The sequence below is a fragment of the Chiloscyllium punctatum genome, chromosome 22 (genome assembly GCF_047496795.1).
Source record: "Chiloscyllium punctatum isolate Juve2018m chromosome 22, sChiPun1.3, whole genome shotgun sequence".
NCBI lineage: Eukaryota > Metazoa > Chordata > Chondrichthyes > Orectolobiformes > Hemiscylliidae > Chiloscyllium > Chiloscyllium punctatum.
Genome location: NC_092760.1, coordinates 53,126,832 through 53,150,283, shown reverse-complemented (window position 1 = coordinate 53,150,283; position 23,452 = coordinate 53,126,832). Strand labels below are relative to the sequence as shown.

General features: G+C 39.4%; 1 protein-coding gene across 7 annotated transcripts in view; it reads right to left on the bottom strand.

Annotated features, from left to right (window-relative positions):
- The window catches only part of stk33 (serine/threonine kinase 33), a 196,192-nt gene that overhangs the window by 168,911 nt on the left and 3,829 nt on the right, over nucleotides 1-23,452 (bottom strand). For 5 of the 7 annotated variants that reach the window (XM_072592337.1, XM_072592332.1, XM_072592333.1 and 2 more), the window contains exon 2: nucleotides 10,083-10,273. The exons of 1 other annotated variant lie outside the window; for it this stretch is intronic. The gene's annotated coding sequence lies outside the window, so the exon portion shown is untranslated. The remainder of the gene's footprint in view (nucleotides 1-10,082; nucleotides 10,274-23,452) is intronic. One more of the 7 variants, XM_072592335.1, reaches the window with a different exon arrangement.

The following is a 23,452-nucleotide window of genomic DNA, read 5'->3' as shown; positions in this document are numbered from 1 at the left end:
CACTCCCACCCTCTTCTCATTTATCTCTCCACTCTGCAGGCACTCTCCCTCCATTCCTGATGAAGAAACGTCGATTTTCCTGCTCCTCAGATGCTGCCTGAACTGCTGTGCTTTTCCAGCACCACTCTAATCCAGAATCTGGTTTCCAGCATCTGCAGTCATTGTTTTTACCTCCTGACTTTATTACAGCCTGGCAACAAACAGAAAGAAATGAAATCAGCTCAGGCTGTCTACCCTTGTAGCCCATGTTCTGAAACTTGAAAGGGTTCAGAAAAGATTTAAAAGGATATTGCCAGGGTTGGAGAATTTGAGTTATAGGAAGAGGCTGAACAGGCTGGGGCTGTTTTCTGGAACGTCAGAGGCTGAGGGGTGACCTTACAGAGATTTTTAAAATCACGATGGGTATGGATAGGGTTAATAGACAAGGTCTTCTCCTTGGGTGTGGTAGTCCCAAACTAGGGGGCATAGGTTTAGGGTGAGAAGGGAAAGATTTAAAAGAGACCAAAGGGCAACTTTTTCATAGAAAGGGTGGTGCTTGTATGGAATGAGCTGCCAGAGGAAGTGGTGGAGGCTGGTACATTTACAACATTGAAAAGCCATCTGGATAGGTTAATGAACAGGAAGTGTTTAGAAGGATATGGGTCAAGTGCTGGCAATCGTGACCAGATTAATTTAGGATATCATAGAATCCCAACAGTGTGGAGACAGATCCTTCGGCCCAACATGTCCACAACAATCCTTCAAAGAGTAACTCACTCAGTCCTATTCCCCCTTACCTATATTTACTCTTGACTAATGCACCTAACCTACACATCCCTGAACACTATGGGCAATTTAGCACTACCAATTCACCTAACCTACACATCTTTGGACTGTGGAAGGAAACCCAAGCAAACACAGGGAGAATGTGCAAACAGTCACCCGAAGCTGGAATTGAACCCAGGTCCCTGGTGCTATGAGGCAGCAGTGCTAACCACTGAGCCACCGTGCCGCTCCATCTGGTCAGTGTGGACAAGTTGGACTGAAGGGTCTGTTTCTGTGCTTAACATTTCTATGACTCTATTTAATAATGTACACTGTATACAACAAGAAGAAATTGAAATGTAAAGCGTACTTAAGAACTAAGTAATTCTTGGCATATTGTAAACATTAATTCAATGCTTTATAAGCAAATGTTAATCATCTTACAGTAACATCATTTTCTTATTCCACTCTTGTCAACATAGTGCTGTGTTTGACATATAAAGCATAGATTTACACAGAACATGGCAATTATTAATAATTATTTTTGGCAAGTTCTATCCTGTTACTAAGAGACTACAGTCAACAATTTTGACACATTGTCCAACTGATTCACTCAAGAACCAGATATAGCAAAGTATTGAAGGAACATATTCCAAAAAGACCAATAATCATTATCTAGAATTAAAAATGCACCGGTCTTTCAAATCTTGCATTAAACGATTAAAATTTATATCAAATTGGAACCAATACCGAATTTCATTTCTTCACCTTACTTTCACAGAAGATTGGTCTACCCTTAATATATGTTACACGTGATATGCTAAAGAACAGAAAATTAAATTGCAGCACTCTAAAATTATAATATCCTGACAGTGACTTTAGTTTTGTTGAAGGACCTTGCCAAACTTTAGTACTTACTCTCTCCTGTATCCTGCTATGCATGGGTTCTTTCAAGTCCAAAGTGATCTCGCATACAATGCAGTTATCTAACTACACGAGTTTTATTGAATAAACAGTATAAAATTTATTGCACAACTGCAACAGATTTATAGATAGCATATAACATAGAATCCCTACAGTGTGGAAGCAGACCATTTGGCCTATTGAGTCCATATTGACCCTCTGAAGAGCACCCCACCCAGACATACACCCCTACCCTGTCCCTGTAACCCTGCATTTCCTATGGCCAATCCACATAACATCTTTAGACTCCGGGAGGAAACCCGTACAGATGCAGGGATAATGGGCAAACTCCACACAGACAGTTCCTGAGGCTAGTTCTCTGGCACCATGTGGCAGAAGTGCTAACCATTGAGCCACCATAACACCCTAAATGACCTATATTACTACAGAGATTGCGAGTCTCAATCTGTCTCCTAAAAGCTTCTCCTTTTCTCTGACCAAGTCTTTGTGACATCATTGTAGTAGGTGGTGATTATTGCATTTAATCAAGTATTAACTCTTTCAAAACCCATTTATCACATATATCTGATTATTTTAACTAGTTACTATGCAAAAAGCAGCTGCACCTTGCCAAGGAAAATCAATAAAAGATTGACCTGAACAAAAATTAAAATTAAAAGGAAACTCAGTTAAGTTAATGGTATGCTTTTTAAAATCGCTTTGATTGATATTGGGAATTCCTGTCCTCTATTTGATTTCTAGTAACTTCCCTAACGAAATTGATAAGTTTTTGAACAGGACAAATGGAGATCAACAAGTTCAAATGTTATTTCCAACTCAAAAATTGTAATCTAAAGTACAACTATGGAAAGGTTTTCTTTTAAAAAAAACAAAGCTTCAGACTGTAGAATAAAAACAGTGTTGGAAATGCTCAGCAGGTCCAACAGCATCTGTAAAAGAGAGAAAAGGAATTAACACTTCTAGTTAAGCTGTCTTCATAACAGCTTAAAGACTATAGGATCAGTTGTGTTGAATGGCTGGATTCAGGATGGTACAGGCTGCTGGGGGTCTGAGCCACACTCCCTATGGATGTTATAACATAGTCGTTATATTTCTAGATTTGTAAGACAGATACTAGATTAATGATGCAGAGATAATAGTTTAAATCATGGTAGAGTTGATTCAGGACTGTTTTCTAGAACAAATGGTGGCACCAGAGTCGCAGCAATCATGCCCAGGTCCTGAGCACAAGACTCATCTGCTTCCATCCGCCTTTCTTCTTTCTCTCTTTCTTTTATTTTCGCTCATGTTATATTTACTCCTTTTTTGGTAGCATTGGTCCCCTTATTGGAAAATCAGCAGCAGCAATTGTGGTTCCTTCCCAGGAAGTCGGCAGCAGTGGGTTCCTTTGCTGAAACGGCAATCCCAGGAGGCAGCAGCAATGTAAGCGAGAACAAATCACTGGCTGGTTTGGCTTGGTGGGCCCAGCATCAAGTTTCAACTCAGTTCAGGAGCTGGCAACTTCAGCAGTAGCTACACTGCCGAGATCGGCCCAGCATGGACTCATGGCAGTGACGATGTCACTGGAGGCAAGATAACATCAAAAAATGGCAACATGGTTCTAGCAGCAGGGGCACAGCCCCAGGATATGGCCAGGACTGGGTACCTAACAGTAGAAGCAATGACCTGCGGGACTCGGGGCACCTGAGTGTTCGCAGACTGAGGGATGGAGTTTGTGGCTTTGTTTTTCTGGCAGTGAGGACTGATGGCAGAGCCAAGGGAGAGATCTGTATACATCCCTTTCTTCAGGCTGTTTCTTTTATTTCAGCTTCTGTTTTTAATCCTGTCTTTTGTATCCTAAGGTGGTGCCATAAATTGACGACTCGGTACACTTTTCATTTTACTCCTGTATTCTTGTTCTCAAGTACACGCGATAATAAAATCTAAACATACTATGAATCCAACAGAAATCAGGCCATTTTGGATCTGGTAACATTTAATGAGGAAGGTTTGATCATTTATGTGAGAAAAAAGCTCACCTAAGAAATAGTGACCACAACATGATACAATTTAGCACTCAAATTGAGGGTGAGAAGTATGAGTCACAAACAACTGTTCCAAACCTAAGTAAGAACAATTACAAAAGGAATGGAAGGCAGACTTGGCTGGAGTGCACTGGGAAAGAAATTAAGCAGAAAAATCATTTGTAAATAATGGCAGATGTTTAAGAAAATAGCTCATAACTTGTAATAAAGATATGTCCCAGTGAGGAAGAAGGATTCTAGGAAGGGGATAAACCAATCATGGTTAACCAAGAAATTAAGTATTGTACTAAACTGAAAGAAAAACAACTTTCAACATGGCAAAGATTAGTGGTAAACCAAAGGATTAAGCAAGTTCAAAAGGGCAACTGGGGAGAGAATAGGGCCCCTCAAAGATCAGCATGGCGGCCTTTGTGTGGAACAGCAGGCGATGGGGGAGACACTAAACGAGTATTTTGCATCAGCGTTTACTGTGGAAAAGGACAAGAAAATATAGAATGCAGTGAAATAGATGGTGACATCTTGAAAAATGTCCATATTACAGAAGGGGAAGTGCTGGATGTCTTGAAACACATAAAAGTGTATAAATCCCCAGGACATGATCAGGTGTACCCTAAAAATCTGTGAAAAATTAGGGAAGGGATTGCTGGGCACCTTGCTAAGATATTTGTATCATTGATAGTCACAGGTGAGGTGTTGGAAGACTGGAGGTTGGCTAACCTGGTGCCACTGTTTAAGAACAGTGGTAAGGACAAGCCAGGGAACTACAGACCAGTGAGCCGGACGTCAGTGATGGGCAGGTTGTTGGAGTGAATCCTGAGGGACAGGACGTACATGTACTTGAAAAGGGAAGGACTGATTAGGGATAGTTAATATGGCTTTGTGCATGGGAAATCATGTCTCACAAACTTGATTGAGTTTTTTGAAGAAGTAACAAAGAGGATTGATGAGGGCAGAGCCATGGACATGATCTATATGGACTTCAGTAAGGCGTTCAACAAGGTTCCCCATTGGAGACTGGTTAACAAGGTTAGATCTCACGGAATACAGGGAGAAACTAGCCATTTGGCTGCAGAACTGGCTCAAAGGTAGAAGGCAGAGGGTGGTGGTGGGGGAGGGTTGTTTTTCAGACTGGAGGCCTGTGACCAGCAGAGTGCCAGAAGGATCGGTGCTGGGTCCACTATTTTTCGTCATTTATATAAATGACTTGGATGTGAGTATAGTTAGTAAGTTTGCAGATGAGACCAAAATTGTGCAGTGGACAGCGAAGAAGGTTACCTCAGATTACAGTGGGATCTTGATCAGATGGGCCAATGGTTGAGGCATGGCAGATGGAGTTTAATTTAGATAAATGTGAGGTGCTGCATTTTGGGAAAGCAAACATTAGCTGGACTTATACACTTAATGGTAAGGTCCTAGGAATTGCTGCTGAACAAAGAGACCTTGGAGTGCAGGTTCATAGCTCCTTGAAAGTGGAGTCACAGGTAGACAGGATAGTGAAGAAGGTGTTTGGTATGCTTTCCTTTATTGGTCAGAGTATTGAGTACAGGAGTTGGGAGGTCATGTTTCAGCTGCACAGGACATTGGTTAGGCCACGTTTGGAATAATTCAGTTAATTATTGACAAGTTGTCTCATACACCTATACTTTCCAATCACTTACTATTTAAGCAAAGATATTGTGAAGCTTTAAAAGGTTCAGAAAAGATTTACAAGGATGGTGCCAGGGTGAAAGGGTTTGAGCTATAGGGAGAGGCTGAATTGGCTGGGGCTGTTTTCCCTGGAGCATTGAAGGATGAGGGGTGACCTTATAGAAGTTAATAAGGCTATGAGGGGCATGGATAGGGTCAAAGTTTTTTCGCTGGCTTGGAGGAGTCAAAAACTAGACAGCATAGGTTTAATGTGAGAGGGGAACAATGTAAAAGGATTCCAAGAGGCAACTTTTCACACAGATAGTGGTGTGTGTATGAAATGTGTTGCCAGAGATGGTAGTGGAGGCTGGTACAAATACAACATTTAAAAGGCATCTGGATAGGTATACAAATAGGACAGGTTTAGAGGGAGCTGAGCAAAATACTGGCAAATGGGACTGGATTAATTTAGGATATCTGGTCGGCATAGACAAGTTGAACGAAAGAATCTACTTCCATGCTGTACATGTCTAAGACTCTAACTACTCTGTTTCTCCTACCAAAAAGTGAACGAATTCACATTGTTCTACTTTATACTTCATCTGCCATGTTCTTGCACATTCATTAAGCTTGTCTAAATCTTCCTGTTTCCTCACAACACACATTCCTACTTGGATTATATCATTCACAAAGTTGGAAATATTACATTTGGTTGCCACATTCAAATCATTGATATATATTGTGAACACTTGCGCCCTAAGCTCTGATGCTTGCTGTACAAGTCACAGGCTGCCAAGGCTTAAGTAACTTCATTTACTCCCATTCTCTGCTTTTTATCTATTAGCCAATCATTAATCCTTGCCAATAAATTAATTCCTGCCACAAAATAACACCAATACACTGATTATTTCTGGCCCCCCCCTTAAACACTCGGGCTGTGGAATAGGGTTCTGGAGATTTATCTACTTTCACCCCCAGTAATTTCTACAATATTATCTTCTTGCTAATATTAAAATTTCTTCAAATCCTCATGCTCTTTAGTTACTTAATTCTGTGAGATGTCTTGTACTTTTCCCAGTGAAAACAGATAGAATATAAATGATTAATTACTCTACTTCTCTCAAATATAAATTCTCCTGACTCTGCTAGAAATGGACCCACATTTGTTTTAGCCAAACATTTCCTTCTTAGATACCTATTGAAGCTTTTACAGCCCATTTTTAGGTTTTTTTTGTTAGATTGCATTCATATTCTATTTTTCCTTTCCTCATCAGTTGCTTGGTCCTCCTTTGCTGCATTTTAAAATACTCCCAAACCTCAGATTTGTTGCTATTTCTGGCAACTCTTGGGACCTTTACCGTTAATCTTAACAGTCCTAAACTTCCTTTGTCAACCTTCTTTGGCTGACCCTTTTCAAATTCTTACACCTTACAAGGAATGCACAGGTGCTGCAAGTTATGTAATAGCCTAGTAACAACTATCAACTGATTGTGTGCAATATCCCTTTTAATGTACTTTTCAAATTCACCTTAACCAATTTGTGCCTCATGCTTTCATATTTTCCCATCCATTTTATAAGTATTACTTCAAAAAGAACTACCTCACTTTCAAACATTATGTAAAATTCAATGATATTTGGTCGTTCATTCCTAAAAATTCTGTTATAAGATCAATAATTTCTTAACATATGCTCTAGAAAACTAGCCCTTACACACCACAGAAACTCATTCTCTACAGATTTAGATTAGATTAGATAGATTAGATTCCCTACAGTGTGAAAACAGGCCCATTCGGCCCAACAAGTCCACAGTGACCCTCTGAACAGTAGCCCACCCAGACCCAATCCCATACCCTATATTTACCCCTGACTAATGCACCCAAAACTATGGGCAATTTAGCACGGCCAATTCATCTGATCTGCACATCTTTAGATTGTGGGAGAAAACCCACACAGGCACAGGAAGAACGTGCAAACTCCACACAGACAGTCATCCAAGGTGAGAATCAAACCCAGGTCATTGGTGCTGTGAGGCAGCAGTGCTAACCAATGAGCCACCCATTTAGTGCTGAGTTGGTTTATTCAGTTAATATGTAGATTGAAGTCACCTCTGATAACCATGTGATCCATGCAACATGCTTCTCTCAAATTCTGATTTCGCTCCACAGAAGCTGCCAGATCTGAACTTTTCCAACAATTTCTGTTTTTGTTTGTGATTTACAGCTTCCGCAGTTCTTTCAGTTTTTATGCTTCTCTCACTTTTTGACTAATACCTTCTCACTACTCTCCCATTATTTCATATCCTATAAATAAGTCCAGACAATGTCTGCTGCCCCTTGCTGGTTTTTAATTTCCACTCAAACAGATTCCACACTTTTTTTTCTGATCTAAGCTCCTCTCTCACCAATATAGTGATCCATCCCTTATTAATCCACCCAGACTCAAGTTTATTTTCATTTATGTGACAAGCTTATGAATTACAAGTAATATTCAGGTTACACTAACATCAGATAATGACCATCTCTAACAAGAGCAAAACTAACCATCTTCTCTTGATACAAATGGATAACCATCACTGAATCTCCAATCAGCAATACCTTGGGAGTCAACATAAATTCCATTATCAGAAAATTAACCAAGTTACAAAAATACTGCAACTCCAAGAGCAATTCATAAGCTGGGAATTCTGGGGCAAGAAACTCACTCACAAAACCTATACACTATTCACAAAGCATAAGCTCAAAGCATGGACAGGTGCAGCTTTAAAAACATTCAAGCGTGTCTAACCCGAAGAAAATTCATCTCACGTATTGGCATGCCATCTACCACTTAAACATTTACTTTCTCTACCACTGAGACACCATGACTATAGCATATAACATCTGCATTATGATCAATTAACTCACCAAAACTTCTTCAAAAGCAAATTCAAAACCCACATAGAAAGACAAGGGCACTGGGTAGATGGGAACATGATCATCTACGACTTACTCTCTGAGTCATACAACATCCTCACTTGATCTATGTCGCCATCCCTGCATCATCAGTCAGTCACACCTCTACAACTCCCTATCTGATAGACTGTGACAGACCCAGGTGTCAGACTACCACCTTACAATGGGCAACAAACATTACCCTTGACAACATTGCCAACAATCCATAAATGAAAAAAAGGAAAAGAATTTACAAGTTAATCTATAACTGTATTCACATCGATACTGGAAACTCTAGCACTCATACTTCAGGTAAGTCTACAATCTAAACCAATTAGGAAGCCAAATGCCTTAAGTTATAATTACTCCTTTTTAATAACAACATGAATAAAAAATTGCCTTAGTAATAGGAAACAGAATAATAATTAGTGGATATTTTTCAGGCTGAGGGAAGATCTGTAGTGGAGTACCCCAGGGTAAATATTGGGACCCTTGCTTTTCCTGATATATATTAATGGTCTACAGGAGACAATTTCAAAGTCTGCAGAAGACTCTAAACTTGGAAGAATTCTAACTGTTAAGAGAGCTGTGTGGAACTCCAAAAGGACTTTGATAAATTAGAGTAGATGGATGTACATTGAACCTCATCTGCAAGGTGATGTGCTTTGGTCAGAAGAACATTGAAAGACAATATAAAATAGGGGGTACTCAAAGGTGTGAAGGGGCAGAGAGACATGGATACATATGTGCACATATCATTGCAAGTGGCAGACAGGTGGAGAGTGCAATTAATAAAACAATCAGTATTCTCAGCTTTATTATCAAGCATACAGAGTACAAGAGCAAGTTAATCTTGAACTGGTACAAGACACTTGTTAGACCCTAGCTAGAGTACTGTGTACTGTAGTGGGTGCCACATTGCAGGAAAGATGAGAATGCATTGGAGAAAGCTCGGGTGTGACTTACAAGAATGGTTCAAGAGATGAGAATATTCAGTTACAAGGACAGATTAATGAAGTTGAGATTATTCATCTTGGAGAGAAAGCTGAGATGAGATTTGATAAAGGTTTTCAAAATCATGTGTGGATGAACAAAGTAGATAGGAAGATGCTGTTCCTGCTAATAAAAAGGTACAAGAATAGGAGAGCATAGATTTAAAATGATGTGCAAACAAAGCAAGGGTGATGGGAAATAAAACTTTTACACACAGCAAGTAGTTAGGACAGTGGAATGCACTGCTTGGAAATGTCATGGAGGCAAGTTCAACTGAGGCTTTCGACAGGACATTGGATGATTAATCAGACAGAAACGATATGCAGAAAAGGTAGCAGGTTGGTGCTTGGTAATAGAACCAGTCTAGGTATGATGGGCCAAATGGCCTCCTTCAACATAGTAAGCATTCTGTGATGTCAACATTCCATGGGGTCCACAATACTCTAATCAAGAAAACTATTTAGTGGTAGGACTGACATACATGCTTATTCTCAATAACAATTAAGAAGCTATTCAAATCTATTTGATGAAAATCTGATTAAACATTCAGTTAAAGTACAGAGTAATTCATTCAATGTATTTACATCAAATAGGTAGAGAACATCAAGTACACATCTTTAATCAATGCTCAAGATGGCATAAATGTTAGCAAATTGATGCATTATGCAGTCATTGAAGAGCTCGATTTGAAAGAAACAACAATCTTAAAGTCTAATTTTCCATGGTGGTAGTTAAATGATAAATGTTGCTTAACATTTTCAAATAGTGGAGGAGGATTTTGACATGTAACTGAACAAGCTGAAAGAACATCAGTTTAATATCTCATCAATAAGACCGTACCTGTTACAATGAAGTAGGTCCTTCGTAGTAAACAGAACTATCAGTCTAGGCTGCGTGTCAAATCCGACAATGGAGACTGTGCCTTAGATTAAAGAGTTGCCACTAAGGCAAGTGTATTTTTCAGGTGGTTCAGCGCCTCATCTGGGACAACTTAGAAGGTGTTGGCTGACATGAGATACCTGCCAGGACTTCTTTTTTTAAGAAAGAAAATAAAAAGTTTAGTTACTTTGCATTGGGTCTGGGAACCTCTTAGTGACTACACGTTCTTCACAGAATGCATGACGAGACTAATTGGTGATGCAACAGTGGACAGAATGAACAATCTTGATAACAATATCTAAAAATTGGGTTCAAAAGATATGGGAAATACGTACTGTATTTAAATTTGATCTTTAAATCAGTAAATTCTAAAAGATGGACTGAAGTCAATCACACATAAGACAATGAGACAAAGCTTGCAAAATACCATAACTTTCGTTTTACATGATTAAGCAGGTTATATAGCATAACAAAATATATACTCCATGGTTTACATCACTCAACTTCTTCCCAGTGATAACCATTTAGCAATGACAAGGATGCAGAGGTGCAGTATAAAACAAATGGCACAATTTTAAACAACATACAGGGTCAGAGAAAACTCAGAATTTACATGTACAAATCTTTTGAATATTAATAAATCCTGCAATAAGTTGATAAGACGAGTAAAAAGCATGTAAGGTAATGGGATTTCTAAATGGTGTATGAAGATGAAAACGTTATACTGGAGCATTATAAAGATTTCAGCTGGAATATCAAGGCCAATTCTAAAGATCAAACTTTAGAAAGATGTCAAGGACATGAAGAGGAAGCGGAGTAGAATTACTGAAATTTACAAAAGATGTAGAATTTCAGTTAGGTTGAGAGCAGAGTAGCTGGGATAGCTCTCCCTTGATCACAGAAGGTTAAGGGAAGACTTTTTAGATCATTTAAAAGGGTTTTGCTGAAGGAAATGACAAGAAATTTTTCCATTGCCAGAATGATAACATAGTTAAGATAACTGATTAAAAAAAAAACAATAGCTATGTAGAGATTAGGAGACGTTTTAAAACTTCCAAAATACTTTATTGTTATGACCTGAAACTTACTGTCTGAAAGAGTCTTAGAAGTAGATTTAAATGTAATTTTTCCAAAAGGAATGGGTTATGGATGGGGAAAAATTATGTTCAGGTCTATGCAGAAAGTGCAGGGGAATGACATATATAACACCTGCAGAGGCACAATTGTTCAAATATTGTTCATCTAGCTGTCTGATTTTTAAAAATATAATAAATAATACAGGAAAATAGGAGTAAAAACATGAGACACTCATGAGCTTAAAAGTGCACTTCAAATAAAAACAAATGCAGAAATGCAGTGCTAAAGCTTCAATCACACAATTCAGAATTTGAACAGATTGCCTATTTATTTTGTAAACAGAAACAACATTTGCCTCACCTCTCTTCCTGTCAAATGATGAAGTCTCACTGTGAGCGCTTGCATCATAAAGACTGTTTTTGTCATTCTACTCATGTGAGGTCACCATCACTAGCACAATACATACAGCAAGTGGATTTAATAAAGGTTTTCACTTGCAAAGTAACTGCGAGTCTTAGTGGTTCATCTCAACCACTGCTGAAGGTGTCACTATGCTAGCCTACAAACTGACAGACTAGTGATGAGAAGAAATTGAGAGATGTGAGACAGGGCATGAATCTTTGGTCATGTTCTTCCTCAAAAGGCAGGGAAGCAGAGTCAATGGACCTTTTTAAAGCAGAGGTATAAATTCTTAATAAGCAAGGTGATGGAAGTTATTGTGGAATGTGAAATAACCAGATTAACCATGACCTGCTGAGTGATGGGGTAAACTCAAGGAGCTGATTCCTTATGATGGCACCTAATTTGTATATTCATTCATATATACCTGCTCTCTTCCCTTCAGTTTCCACAGATACTGAGCACTATTCTAATATACTTTACAATATACTCATTTTGCCCATTTTATCTATAGAAAACTATATTTCAATTCAATGACAGTTCAGAACTCTCAAACAAAATGTACTATTAATGTACTCTAATTATCACTTCAAATATAAATTTCTACAATTCAATGACAATAACTAATTAGCAGAAAAGCAAAACAATGAACTGCAGCTTTAACAAGTTTTATTATGTTACAACACTCTAAAGTGTTTAAAATATTTCATTAGTCACTTAATCAATAATTTTCTATACAATTTGTGAATTCAAATCATAACTATGACTATGTTTCTTCCACATAATTTTAATTCCAAAAAAGGTTAAAACAGTGATATGAAGCTCAAGATAACTCAAGCCAGCTCACAAAATACTTCTGAACTGATGTTTCTTGTTAAATCTGTTGTTCTTTCATACCTATCTCTCCTATTCTGCTCCTAAAGGGCATCCCACATGATGTAATGTAATGTAATGCACATTTTTTCAAACAAATGGAAAGTGGGATAAAATGAAAAGCTTGAAAGTTGCACAACCTAAATGGCTTTGAATCATCTCATACGGTTAAATTAAGTAGGATCATTACTTAATCGCTTTTCCTTGATTTATTTCAGACAACCTCTAACCTATTATTTCTACAGTAATTTAGAATGGTAAAGTCAGATAAAGGCTGGAGTATAAAAAAGCTAGTACATCAAAATCAATCCACAATGAATCACTTGTGGGCATGTTGTGGGATTAAATTCATCAATGTAGTCTGAAAAGATTTCCATCAGAAATAAATTAAGCAGTAGGTAAACAGCACAAAACTAAGCACTAATAGCAAAGCAAAAGACTATTGATGCTGAAAACCAAAATAAAAACAAAGTGCAGCATGCATTCTGCAGGTCAGGCAGTATCTGGGCAGAGGGAAATCAAGTTAATGTTTCAGGTCAATGATTGTTTGCCAAGCAGATGAAATGCAGCTGAGAAAGGTCGCAAGGATTCCTTGTGTGGAAATATTGCACTGACCGCAATGACATGGAACATAGGTGGAACATAATTATATGTTTGTTAAGACAAATTATTGGAACAGACCATAATGAATATTTACAGGTAAAACAAGAATGCTCGTTCTTTATTGTGAATAATAATATGTAAATTTTGAAATTAGATCCTATATAGCATATCTCTGCAGTTCATCAGCTAATAGAAGAAAATTTAAAACTGCACCTGTAGTAATAACACTTATGTAAAATACTCCTTAAAAATCTCTCAATGAAATCCTCTCTTTTAAACTAGTCAATCCTCATTTGTTTCGGTAGAGTTCCAGATTTCTTCTTCCCTTTGTGAAAAAAAATGCTTCCCAACTTCACCCGTGAACAACCTAACTATAATTTTCAGGTCGGCTCCTTGTTCGGTACTATCTACGAAAAGGGTAGATCTGTTGCCGTGAATATCTTTGATGGCCTTAAACACCTCATTTATTTCAGCCAGTAATCTTCTGGATATTTTCTCACCACCCTGTTGAGATGTGACCATACACCTCTGGAGCAAGAGGGTCTTGAACGCATACCTCCCAGCTCCAAGCTCAAAAGTACAGACACTACCACTGCAGTAAGATAACATAAGAGTATACATGAGAACTAGGAGCAGGAGCAGGCGAACTGGCCCTTTGAGCCTGATCGGCCATGATCTTACTGAATGGCAGAGCCTCTCATGGCCTCAGCTTCCCTTACCCGCCCTCTCACCATATCGTTTAATTCCTCCATTGTTCAAAAGAAGTCTATCTTAGCATTAAAAACATTTACTGAAGTAACGTCAACTACTTCACTGGGCAGGGAATTCCATAGGCTCACAACCCTCTGGGTGAAGAAGCTCCTTCTCAGTTCAGTCATACATCTGCTCCCCCTAATTTTGAGGCTATGTCCTGGTTTCACCTACCAATGGAAACATCCTCTCTATGTCTATCTTATCTATTCCCTTCATAATTATATGTTTCTACGAGAGCCTCCCTCATTCTTCTGAATGTAATCCCAGTCTACTCAGCTTCTCCTCATAAGCCAACCCCCTCAACTCCAGAATCAACCTAATGAACCTCCTCTGCACCCCCTCAATACATCCTTTCTCAAGTAAGGAGACCAAAACTGCATGCAGTACTCCAGATGTGGCCTTACCAGCACCCTATACAGCTGCAACATAACCTCCCTGCTTTTAAACTCAATCCCTTTAGCAATGAAGGACAAAGTTCCATTTGCCTTCCTAATTACCTGTTGTACCTGTAGACCAATGCTCTGAGATTCATGCACAAGGACACCCAGGTCCCTCTGCACAGTAGCATGCTGCAATGTTTTAACCATTCAAGTTATAGTCCTTTTTACTGTTACTCTTACCAAAATGAATGATTTCACATTTATTAACATTGTATTCCATCTGCCAGACCTTTGCCCACTCACTTAAAATATCTATGATCCTCTGCACACTTTGCTCTGCCACTTATTTTGGTGTCATCTGCAAACTTTGACACAATACACCTGATCACCAACTCCAAATCATCTATGTAAATTGTGAATAATTGTGGTCCCAACACTGATCCCCAAGATACACCACTAGTTACACACTGATTGCTAACCAGAATTTATCCCCACTCTTTACGTTGCCTGTTAGTAAATGCAACCATCTATCCATGCTAATACTTTACCCGTAACGCCCCGCATCTTTATCTTATGCAGCAGCCTCTCGTGCGGCACCTTGTCGAAGGCCTTTTGGAAATCTAGATACACCATAACTACTGGGTACCAGTTGTCCACCATGCTCGTAATATCTTCATAGAATTCCAAAAGATTAATTAAGCCTTCATGAACCCATGCTGTGTCTGCCCAATGGGACAATTTTTATCTAAATGCCTTGCTTCCTTGATAATAAACTCAAGCATCTTCCCAACTACAGAAATTAAGCCAATCAGTCTATAATTCCCCACCTTTTTCTACCACCCTTTTTAAAATTAGAGTCACATTTGCTGTTTTCCAATGTGCTGGAACTGCCCCAGAGTTCAGCAAATTTTGGAAAGTTACCACAATTGGAAAATCATGGGCGGCACGGTGGTTAGCCTTGCTGCCTCACAGCGCCAGAGACCCGGGTTCAATTCCCCCCTCAGGTGACTCTCTGTGTGGAGTTTGCACATTCTCCCATGTCTGTGTGGGTTTCCTCCTGGTGCTCCGGTTTCCTCCCACAGTCCAAAAATGTGCAGGTTAGGTGAATTGGCGATGCTAAATTGCCCGTAGTGTTAGGTGAAGGGGTAAATGTAGGGGAATGGGTCTGGGTGGGTTGCGCTTTGGCAGGTCGGTGTACTTGTTGGGCCGAAGGGCCTGTTTCCACACTATAACTAATCTAATCTAATCTAAAGTGCTATTTCTCCTGACATCTCTTTTAGTACCCTGGTATGCATTCCATTAGGGCCTGGTGTATTGTCTATCCTTAGCTCCATTAGCTTGCCCAACACAGCCTCTTCCATTATATTCATTGTTTCCAGGTCAATAAGACCATAAGACATAGAAGTGGAAATAAGGCCATTCGGCCCATCGAGTCCACTGTGCGGGTCCTCACCTACCTTCGTCTCTGTCAACTACTGGCATATTATTTGTGACCTCCACTGTGAAGACTAACACAAAATACCTATTCAATGCCTCGACCATTTCATCATATCCCATGACTAAATGCCCCCTCTCATCCTCTAAAGGACCAACATTTACTTTCGCCACTCTCTTTCATCTTATGTATTTATGGAAACTTCTGCTATCTATCTGTTCTCAAACCCCTTTAAACATAAGCATAGGGTTCTGGATTACTGATCTAGTAACATTAACACTACCCTACTACCTCTCCCTCTTAGTATTTGATAATGAAAGAGAACACCGGTCTAATATTTCCAATCTGTCCTCACAACTCTTTAAATCATAGTATCATTTGGAAGGAATTTATGCTATAATCTTTCCATGGCCTTCCTCTCATATCTTCCTGACATTCACTGCCCACAACTGAACACAATGCTCTAAACAGAGTCACAGCAGAGCCATTTTTCACCATTTTTCATTCCAGTCCACAGAGAAAAAGGCCTACATTCAAGAAGTCTTAATTAACTGATCAGTTTCCCTGTTCTGTAAAATTTCTCTACTTGGGTATTACAGCAAGAAAACTGAAAAGTTGGTGTAATAGCACAGCTTATTGACCTCTACTTTCACCAAGAGGGTCTGTGGCAGTTCCAGATGTTGCCCAGTCATCATGACATAGGCAGAGGACAGTAACAAATTTCTGAAGACAGCCAAACTGAAGCAGAACATTTCATAAGCCTTTGATATCAGTGTCAAACAAATTTGTGAAGGCCTACACTGCTTTCAACCAGAAGCAAAACTCCAACTTCAGTCATAAAGCTTCAATATTATTGTGCATATTTCCTCAGAAATGTAACTCCAAGCCATTGTCGACATTTTTATTGATGTATATGAGAAAGTGTGCCTTTCATGAACTAGCTAGAAAACTAAGGTTCTCTTTGAACCAGCTTCTTCAGCAAAACAACTGATTCCTGTCAATTAAGATTAACAGTGAGATTAAAATATGGACCATACACCGTATTTTGGAAGCCTCCTCTCCATGAAGGCAGACAGACAGCAAAATTGATCGTCATTTCCAATGTGCCGATTCAACATTGAGCTGACTGACAAAGAAAATGAGTACTTGAGGATAAAGGTCTGAAACTCACGTTTGACCATGATGCTCATGTACTCAAATGTTTTGGAGATTTGGATGGCCCTACAGTAGTTTCTACAAATTACTAGGGAAGAACCATAAGTAGTGTTTCCACAAAATCTTCCAAAACCAATGTCAAGGAAGGCAGCCCAACAGCATTGCCCGCTCCCAAGCCAAACTGCCCATCATCAAGGGACTCATCACTCAAAATCAGGTCTGCTGTGACATATGTTCGAATGCCTGACACTGAAATCCCAAATAACTGCTTTGCTCAAAATGGTCACAGGAGGACACTCCCAAGAGGACAGCATAAATGCTTTAGGAATGTCCTCAAAGAATCCCTCAGGGATAAAATATCCCCACTCAAATATAATGGGAAACCCTGGTCTGTGACCTGACCAAAATGGAGAAGATTCATTGAGAAGGAATTGAATACATTGAGAAACTTCTGAGAATGCACAAAACCTCCAGAAAAAAAACATAATTTACCCAACCTTCCACACACCACCTACCATCATGCAAATAAGGAGAATGCAGATTCACATCTTCACCATTTCAGAATCCATCAAGTTTGAATGCAAGCAAGTTATTATTAATGCCAAGAAACCACCTCAGAAGGAAGAATTAATTTTTGTAACCAGCGGCTTCTGGATAATTTCTGTTCTATAGCCTCTAAATTCGTGTTCTTCACAAGTTTCAGATTCCCCATAAGAAAATACACTCGTCTACCTTGAGCCCAAATAGATGACCTCATATTCCTGTATATCAAATGTCATTTGCCATAGTTTTGCCACTTCAGTTTTAGTCCCAGTAGAGATCCCTGAGAGGCACTTCTAAGTGAAATTTTGTAATGTGAGCACGTATCAATTACTCTTATTTTTTTTAAAACCAACTCTCTAAAGCATATGGATCACAGTGGAACAGAATTCATTTGTACATAAACTAGCATAATCTACTTGCTTGTTCAGGATAGTAATTTTATCATCGTGGGGGCAACAAATTATTAACTATTCAAGGACGTTATTGAATTGCTTGATTAAGTTACAGCTTAGTAATTCACTTCTAGTCACCTATTCCAGGTAGTATTACCCTCCTGTAGCTTTGACCATAATGTATCATTAACTGCAACCATGCCTTCAAATGCCTATATTATTATCTCTACTAATAAAAACTGAAATAAGTTAACCATAAATCATATTCGGATGCTGTAACATGATAAATGGTATAGTAAACAAGCCTCTCCTTCAGTTAGATAATTTACTTTATTCACACGTTACCTGGATTTTGGAGAGATGATAATAGTATAAAACATACCACAGCTTTAAGGAAAAGTAATTTAATCGCAATAATGAAGTTTAACAAAAACAGTAACTAAGTACACCAACCTGCACAAAAAAGACAACCTGTTACCTCAACACGGTTTTACAATTAAGTCGAACTTTTTCCTGCTTACTTCTGCAAATATGGAGTAAAACATAGAAACACAAGAACAGGAGTATTCCATTCAGCCCTTCAAGTCTGGTCTGCCAGGCTGATTAACAAATTAAACAGGAATGATACGAAGTCAAGTGTGATATAATCTTAAATACAAGAACATGTGAAGCAAAGAAAAGCTGAAAAATTCACTTCAGAGTTCCTACATTGAGCTATGGTTGAAGATATGGTACTCACATTGATTTTACTTTGGATTTTTGGAATGGATCGTTCAGGTGTCAATTTTAATTATTAAATGACTTACAGCTATAAGCTGCAACCACAATAAACACACTTTGCAGTTCAATCCTGAATTAGGCAAAATGTTAAAATGGTGGAAACATTATCCCTGCTACCAACACACTTTGTTCCTGGCTGCCTTAATATTAATGGAGACCAGTATCAAGTCTCCAAATATGAAAATGTGTTTTACCTGATGCCGTACAGGAAACACAGAGATTGGAACATAATTGGGGAAATCCTGGAGTGATTTAAGCGACACTGTTTAATGTGATAGACATAAAAGAGCAATGATAAAAATACAGCTGCAACAGTTATCTTTCATTGCACAGTGGGTTTTAACTTTACTGTCAGTATTGTTCATTTTAGATTTCAATGGCTTTGTTCCAAAATGATTGAAGAGGTCAGTGGCTCTAAGACCTGAGGGGGATTTTATATTCACTCATAAGATATATACATCACTGGCTGGGCCAACACTACTGCCTATCACTAACTGCCTAAGAGTGGCTTGCTAGGACCATTTCAGATTACTCCATATTTGCAGTCATCCACAGTGCTATGAGTCTGGAGTCACAGGTAGGCCACAGAAGGATAACAGATTTCCTTTCCTCAAGAATATTAGTGAACCAGATGGATATTTACATCAATTCACATTGATTACATAGTTGCCATTAGACGTGCTTTTAATTATAGTACTTCTGACTGAATTCAATTTTACCTTTGAAATCATGTTCCCAGAATGTGAGTCTGGGCTTCTGAATTATTAGTCCAGTAACACTGCTGCTACAACACAATCTTCTCCTAAGCTGACAATACGTACACTGTCCTAGCCACCATATGGAGAGTATATCTGGGCAAAATCATTTCTTAGTTGAGTTAATTAAAATGAACAGCTCCATCACCATCATGATTGATGTGCTAAACTTGACCAATAAAAGGCAACATGACATCTATAATATATTTTGTTACAATCCTCTAGAGACCAACCAAAAAGTTCAAACATATAATCATTAGCTGAAGAATGCTTCAACAAGATTTTACATTTTAAAACCTTCACTGTGACAATCTACTAAAAGAAATTAAGACTTTTTTGTGTCAGCAACTTATACTTTTAGCTGCAGAAAATGAAATTCTACATGTATACTTATAACTCATATTACTCTCCACAGAATTATGGTTCATTTAGCAAGCAGATTACAGTTGCCCCCAGTTTCCAATAATTTTCCAGACACTCTTTTCTTTCAGCAGACACTTTGAGTCACCATTTTCCTCAGTTTCTAGAGTTTCTTAAATTCACCACCAGCATTAAAGCTTGTTCTGAAGATTGTGTCTTCCAGCCAAATATCCAAAGTGAATGTCAGAGCACCTTATCTCCTGAAGTGGGTTATGGTAGCATGCAAGGTAAAGAAGGAATTCTTCAAACCTCTCTCTCCTCACCTCACCACACCTCCCCCCACCCCGTGCCTCCTCATGCTCTACACACAGAATCGCTGTTTTTTGCCTTTACCTTCTTCCCTATGGCAACTTGAAATATTAGCCTTGTGTTCATGTAGAAATGCTAATGAACTATCTTTGATCCTAACTGCCTTTCATCTTGCATGTAAATTAACTATTTACAGAACTGCTTACAATCCAACAAAACTTTGCTGCGATCTCAGGAGACTCAAAGTCTACTCGTGGTTAAGCAAAGACTGTTGCCATTGTATCCTAATGTGCATACCGCCATGGCTATGGTATTACAGCGAGACTATTAAAGGGGGATATATTCTGGAGACCTGGGTTCAAGTCATTCTGTGCCAGGTAATTCAATTTTTTTAAAAAGTCTGAAATTAAAAATCCAATGATGACCAAGAAACCATTGTCAATTGTCAGGGAAAAACCCATCTGGCCATTAATGTCCTTTAGGTAAGGAAACTGACAGTCTTAGCTGATCTGGCCCATATGTGACTCTAGACCCACAGCAATGTAGTTGACTCTTGATCCCCGACAGACAATTAGAGATGAGCAATAAATGTTGGCCTGGCCAATGACACCCATATCTTGTGAATGAATACAAAAGTTATTCTATCTTCTCAGTAAAACAATCGAATTATTTTCATTTGTAAAAAAAAACAAACCATGCAAGAACTGCAGAACAAGTTAGAGGACACCTTCATTTATGCTCCATTCCCAAAATATAATTTTATAAACCTCATAATTGAGATGAAACATGTGACACAAAGACCAAGCAACACTGGGGAAAGCTCGGTTGGTGATCTGTCCAATGCAAGGTCCATCATCATCAAGTAACTAATTGCTCAGGACAGCTTAATCTTGAGAACAGTTGAGGTAGAAACTGAATCTATATGTCAAGATAAGATACTAGAATTTCAATCAAAAGCCTTTCTTTCCTATCCGAATGATACCTGATATGTTTTTTTTAGATTACTAAAGTTCTCTTCAAAGACATTAAATCCCTTACCATAAACATCCAAAACTCTTTAGTTTAATCTTTGCAGCTACACTAAAAAGGAACACAACTGAACCCTCCATGTTGTTTTGAGAGCTAACTGCAAGCTGGCATTGACCACTACAGCAGCAAAATAAAGTCAACCACAGAGACACACTGAGATCTTACGCTTACAATATAATTTGTATTTATATAGTGTTTTTAATACCATAAATTGCTACAGGAGTATTATGAAGCAAAATCTGACATCAAGGCACATATGTCAACATTATGGCAGATTGTCAAGAGCTTGGCGGAAAGAGATAGATTTTAAAGTGTGTCTGGTAAGGATTGGATATTTCTATTTTTGTGTTTTTAAAAACTGAGATCTGAAATTTTCAAGCACAGGGTTTTAAAAGATTTTTTTATTTCAGACCAGGTGCCAGGTTACTTGCTTTCAGAACTGCAGCCACTCTTTCAAGCACAGGGTTTTTAAAACAGTTCTTTTTTGAGTGGCTGCAGTTCTGAAAGCAAGTAACCTGGCACATAGCAGGCATTGTAAACAACTGGGCATAGGAGCAGTAATTGAAGTTCAGATTGCAAATGATCTGGATAGGAGGGTGTGCACTGATGCAGCACTCAGTGACAGCAAGAAGGTGATTGATAACTGTCAATACTTCAAAACCAATGATAGACCTTTCACTTGCCAACAAATTGAGTTCAAAGCTACTCAGCCACAAGAGAACTGGGGGGTGGGGAGTAGAGAGAACAGGGGAGAGAGGAGGGGTAGAGACAGGACGGGACAGAGGAGGGGTGGGGGAAGAGGGGAGAAAGATAGGAGGGGGAGAGAGAGACGGGGAGGGGGGGGGGGGGAGAGTCGGGGAAGGGGGGGGAGAGTCGGGGAAGGGGGGGGAGAGTCGGGGAAGGGGGGGGAGAGTCGGGGAAGGGGGGGGAGAGTCGGGAAGGGGGGGAGAGACGGGGAAGGGGGGGGAGAGACGGGGAAGGGGGGGGAGAGACTTGGGGGAGAGACTTGGGGGGAGAGACTTGGGGGGGAGAGACTTGGGGGGGAGAGACTTGGGGGGAGAGACTTGGGGGGGAGAGACTTGGGGGGGAGAGACTTGGGGGGGAGAGGAGGGGTAGAGACAGGACTGGACAGAGGAGGGATGGGGGAAGAGGGGAGAGAGATAGGAGGGGGACAGAGAAAGCCAATGCACTACTCACACCTACCAACAGTTGGCGCTAGAACCGACCCCACAACTAGGAAACAAAATTACATATCTCCTAAGAAAATTACAAAATTCCAGACAATTAAACAAGACGGAATTCCAAAAAATGAAACCAGACGGGACCAACACTCCACGATTCTACGGACTACCAAAATTCCATAAACCAGGAACCCCCTCAGACCCATAGTCTCACTATCCAGAACACCAACTTACAGACTGGCCAAAGAACTACACGCAAGACTGAAATACTTAGTTGAAGAGTCACAGCACTCCATCCACTCCACCCAGGAATTCCTAAAAATCATCAAAAACACCAAAATAGAGGAAGACAAAACAATTATCTCAATCAACGTAACAGCACTTTTCACCTCCATCAACATCGACCTGGCAAAGGACACACTAACCACACTTTTAGAAGAGACCATCACACACACACACCAACCACCATCAATCACATTACCAACGAAAACATCATGAAGCTAGTGAACCTGTGCCTCACCACCCACTTCACTTTCAACAACATAATCTACAAACAAACCAACAGCACACCCATGGGATCTCCGCTATCAGGATTCATAGCAGAAGCGGTAATGCAAAGACTAGAACAAACAGCCCTACCAACCATCAAACCAAAAATCTGGGTCCGCTACGTAGATGACACCTTTGTCATCACAAAATGAAGCAAGATAGAAGAGACATTTAACATTATCAACAACACCCTTCACAGGCATAAAGTTCACCAAGGAGGAAGAAACCGACAACAAACTCGCATTCCTGGACGTCACAGACGAAAGAACGGACAACGGAGAACTACAAACCTGTGTATACAGAAAACCAATAAACACTGACCAAATACTTAACTACACCAGCAACAATCCCAACACATACAAACGAAGCTGTATCAGAACACTATTCTAACGAGCCATTACACATTGCAGCACAGACAAACTTCGGAAAACAGAGGAGAACGTATTCAAGAAGAACGGATACTCAAAAAATACAGTCCACAGATTCCTCAAGAACAAACCACGACAAACAGACCAAACACAGCCAGAAACCCTAACTACCTTCCAATACATCAAAGAAGTTTCAGAAATGACAGCCAGACTACTAAGACCCCTCAGAATCCTAGTAGCACATAAACCCACCAACACTCTCAAACAAAAACTAACAAACTTAAAAGACCCAGTACATCCCATTTACAAAATTCCATGCAAGGACTGCCACAAACACCACATAGAACAAACAGGAAGAAAGTTAGCCACCAGGATACACGAACACAAGCT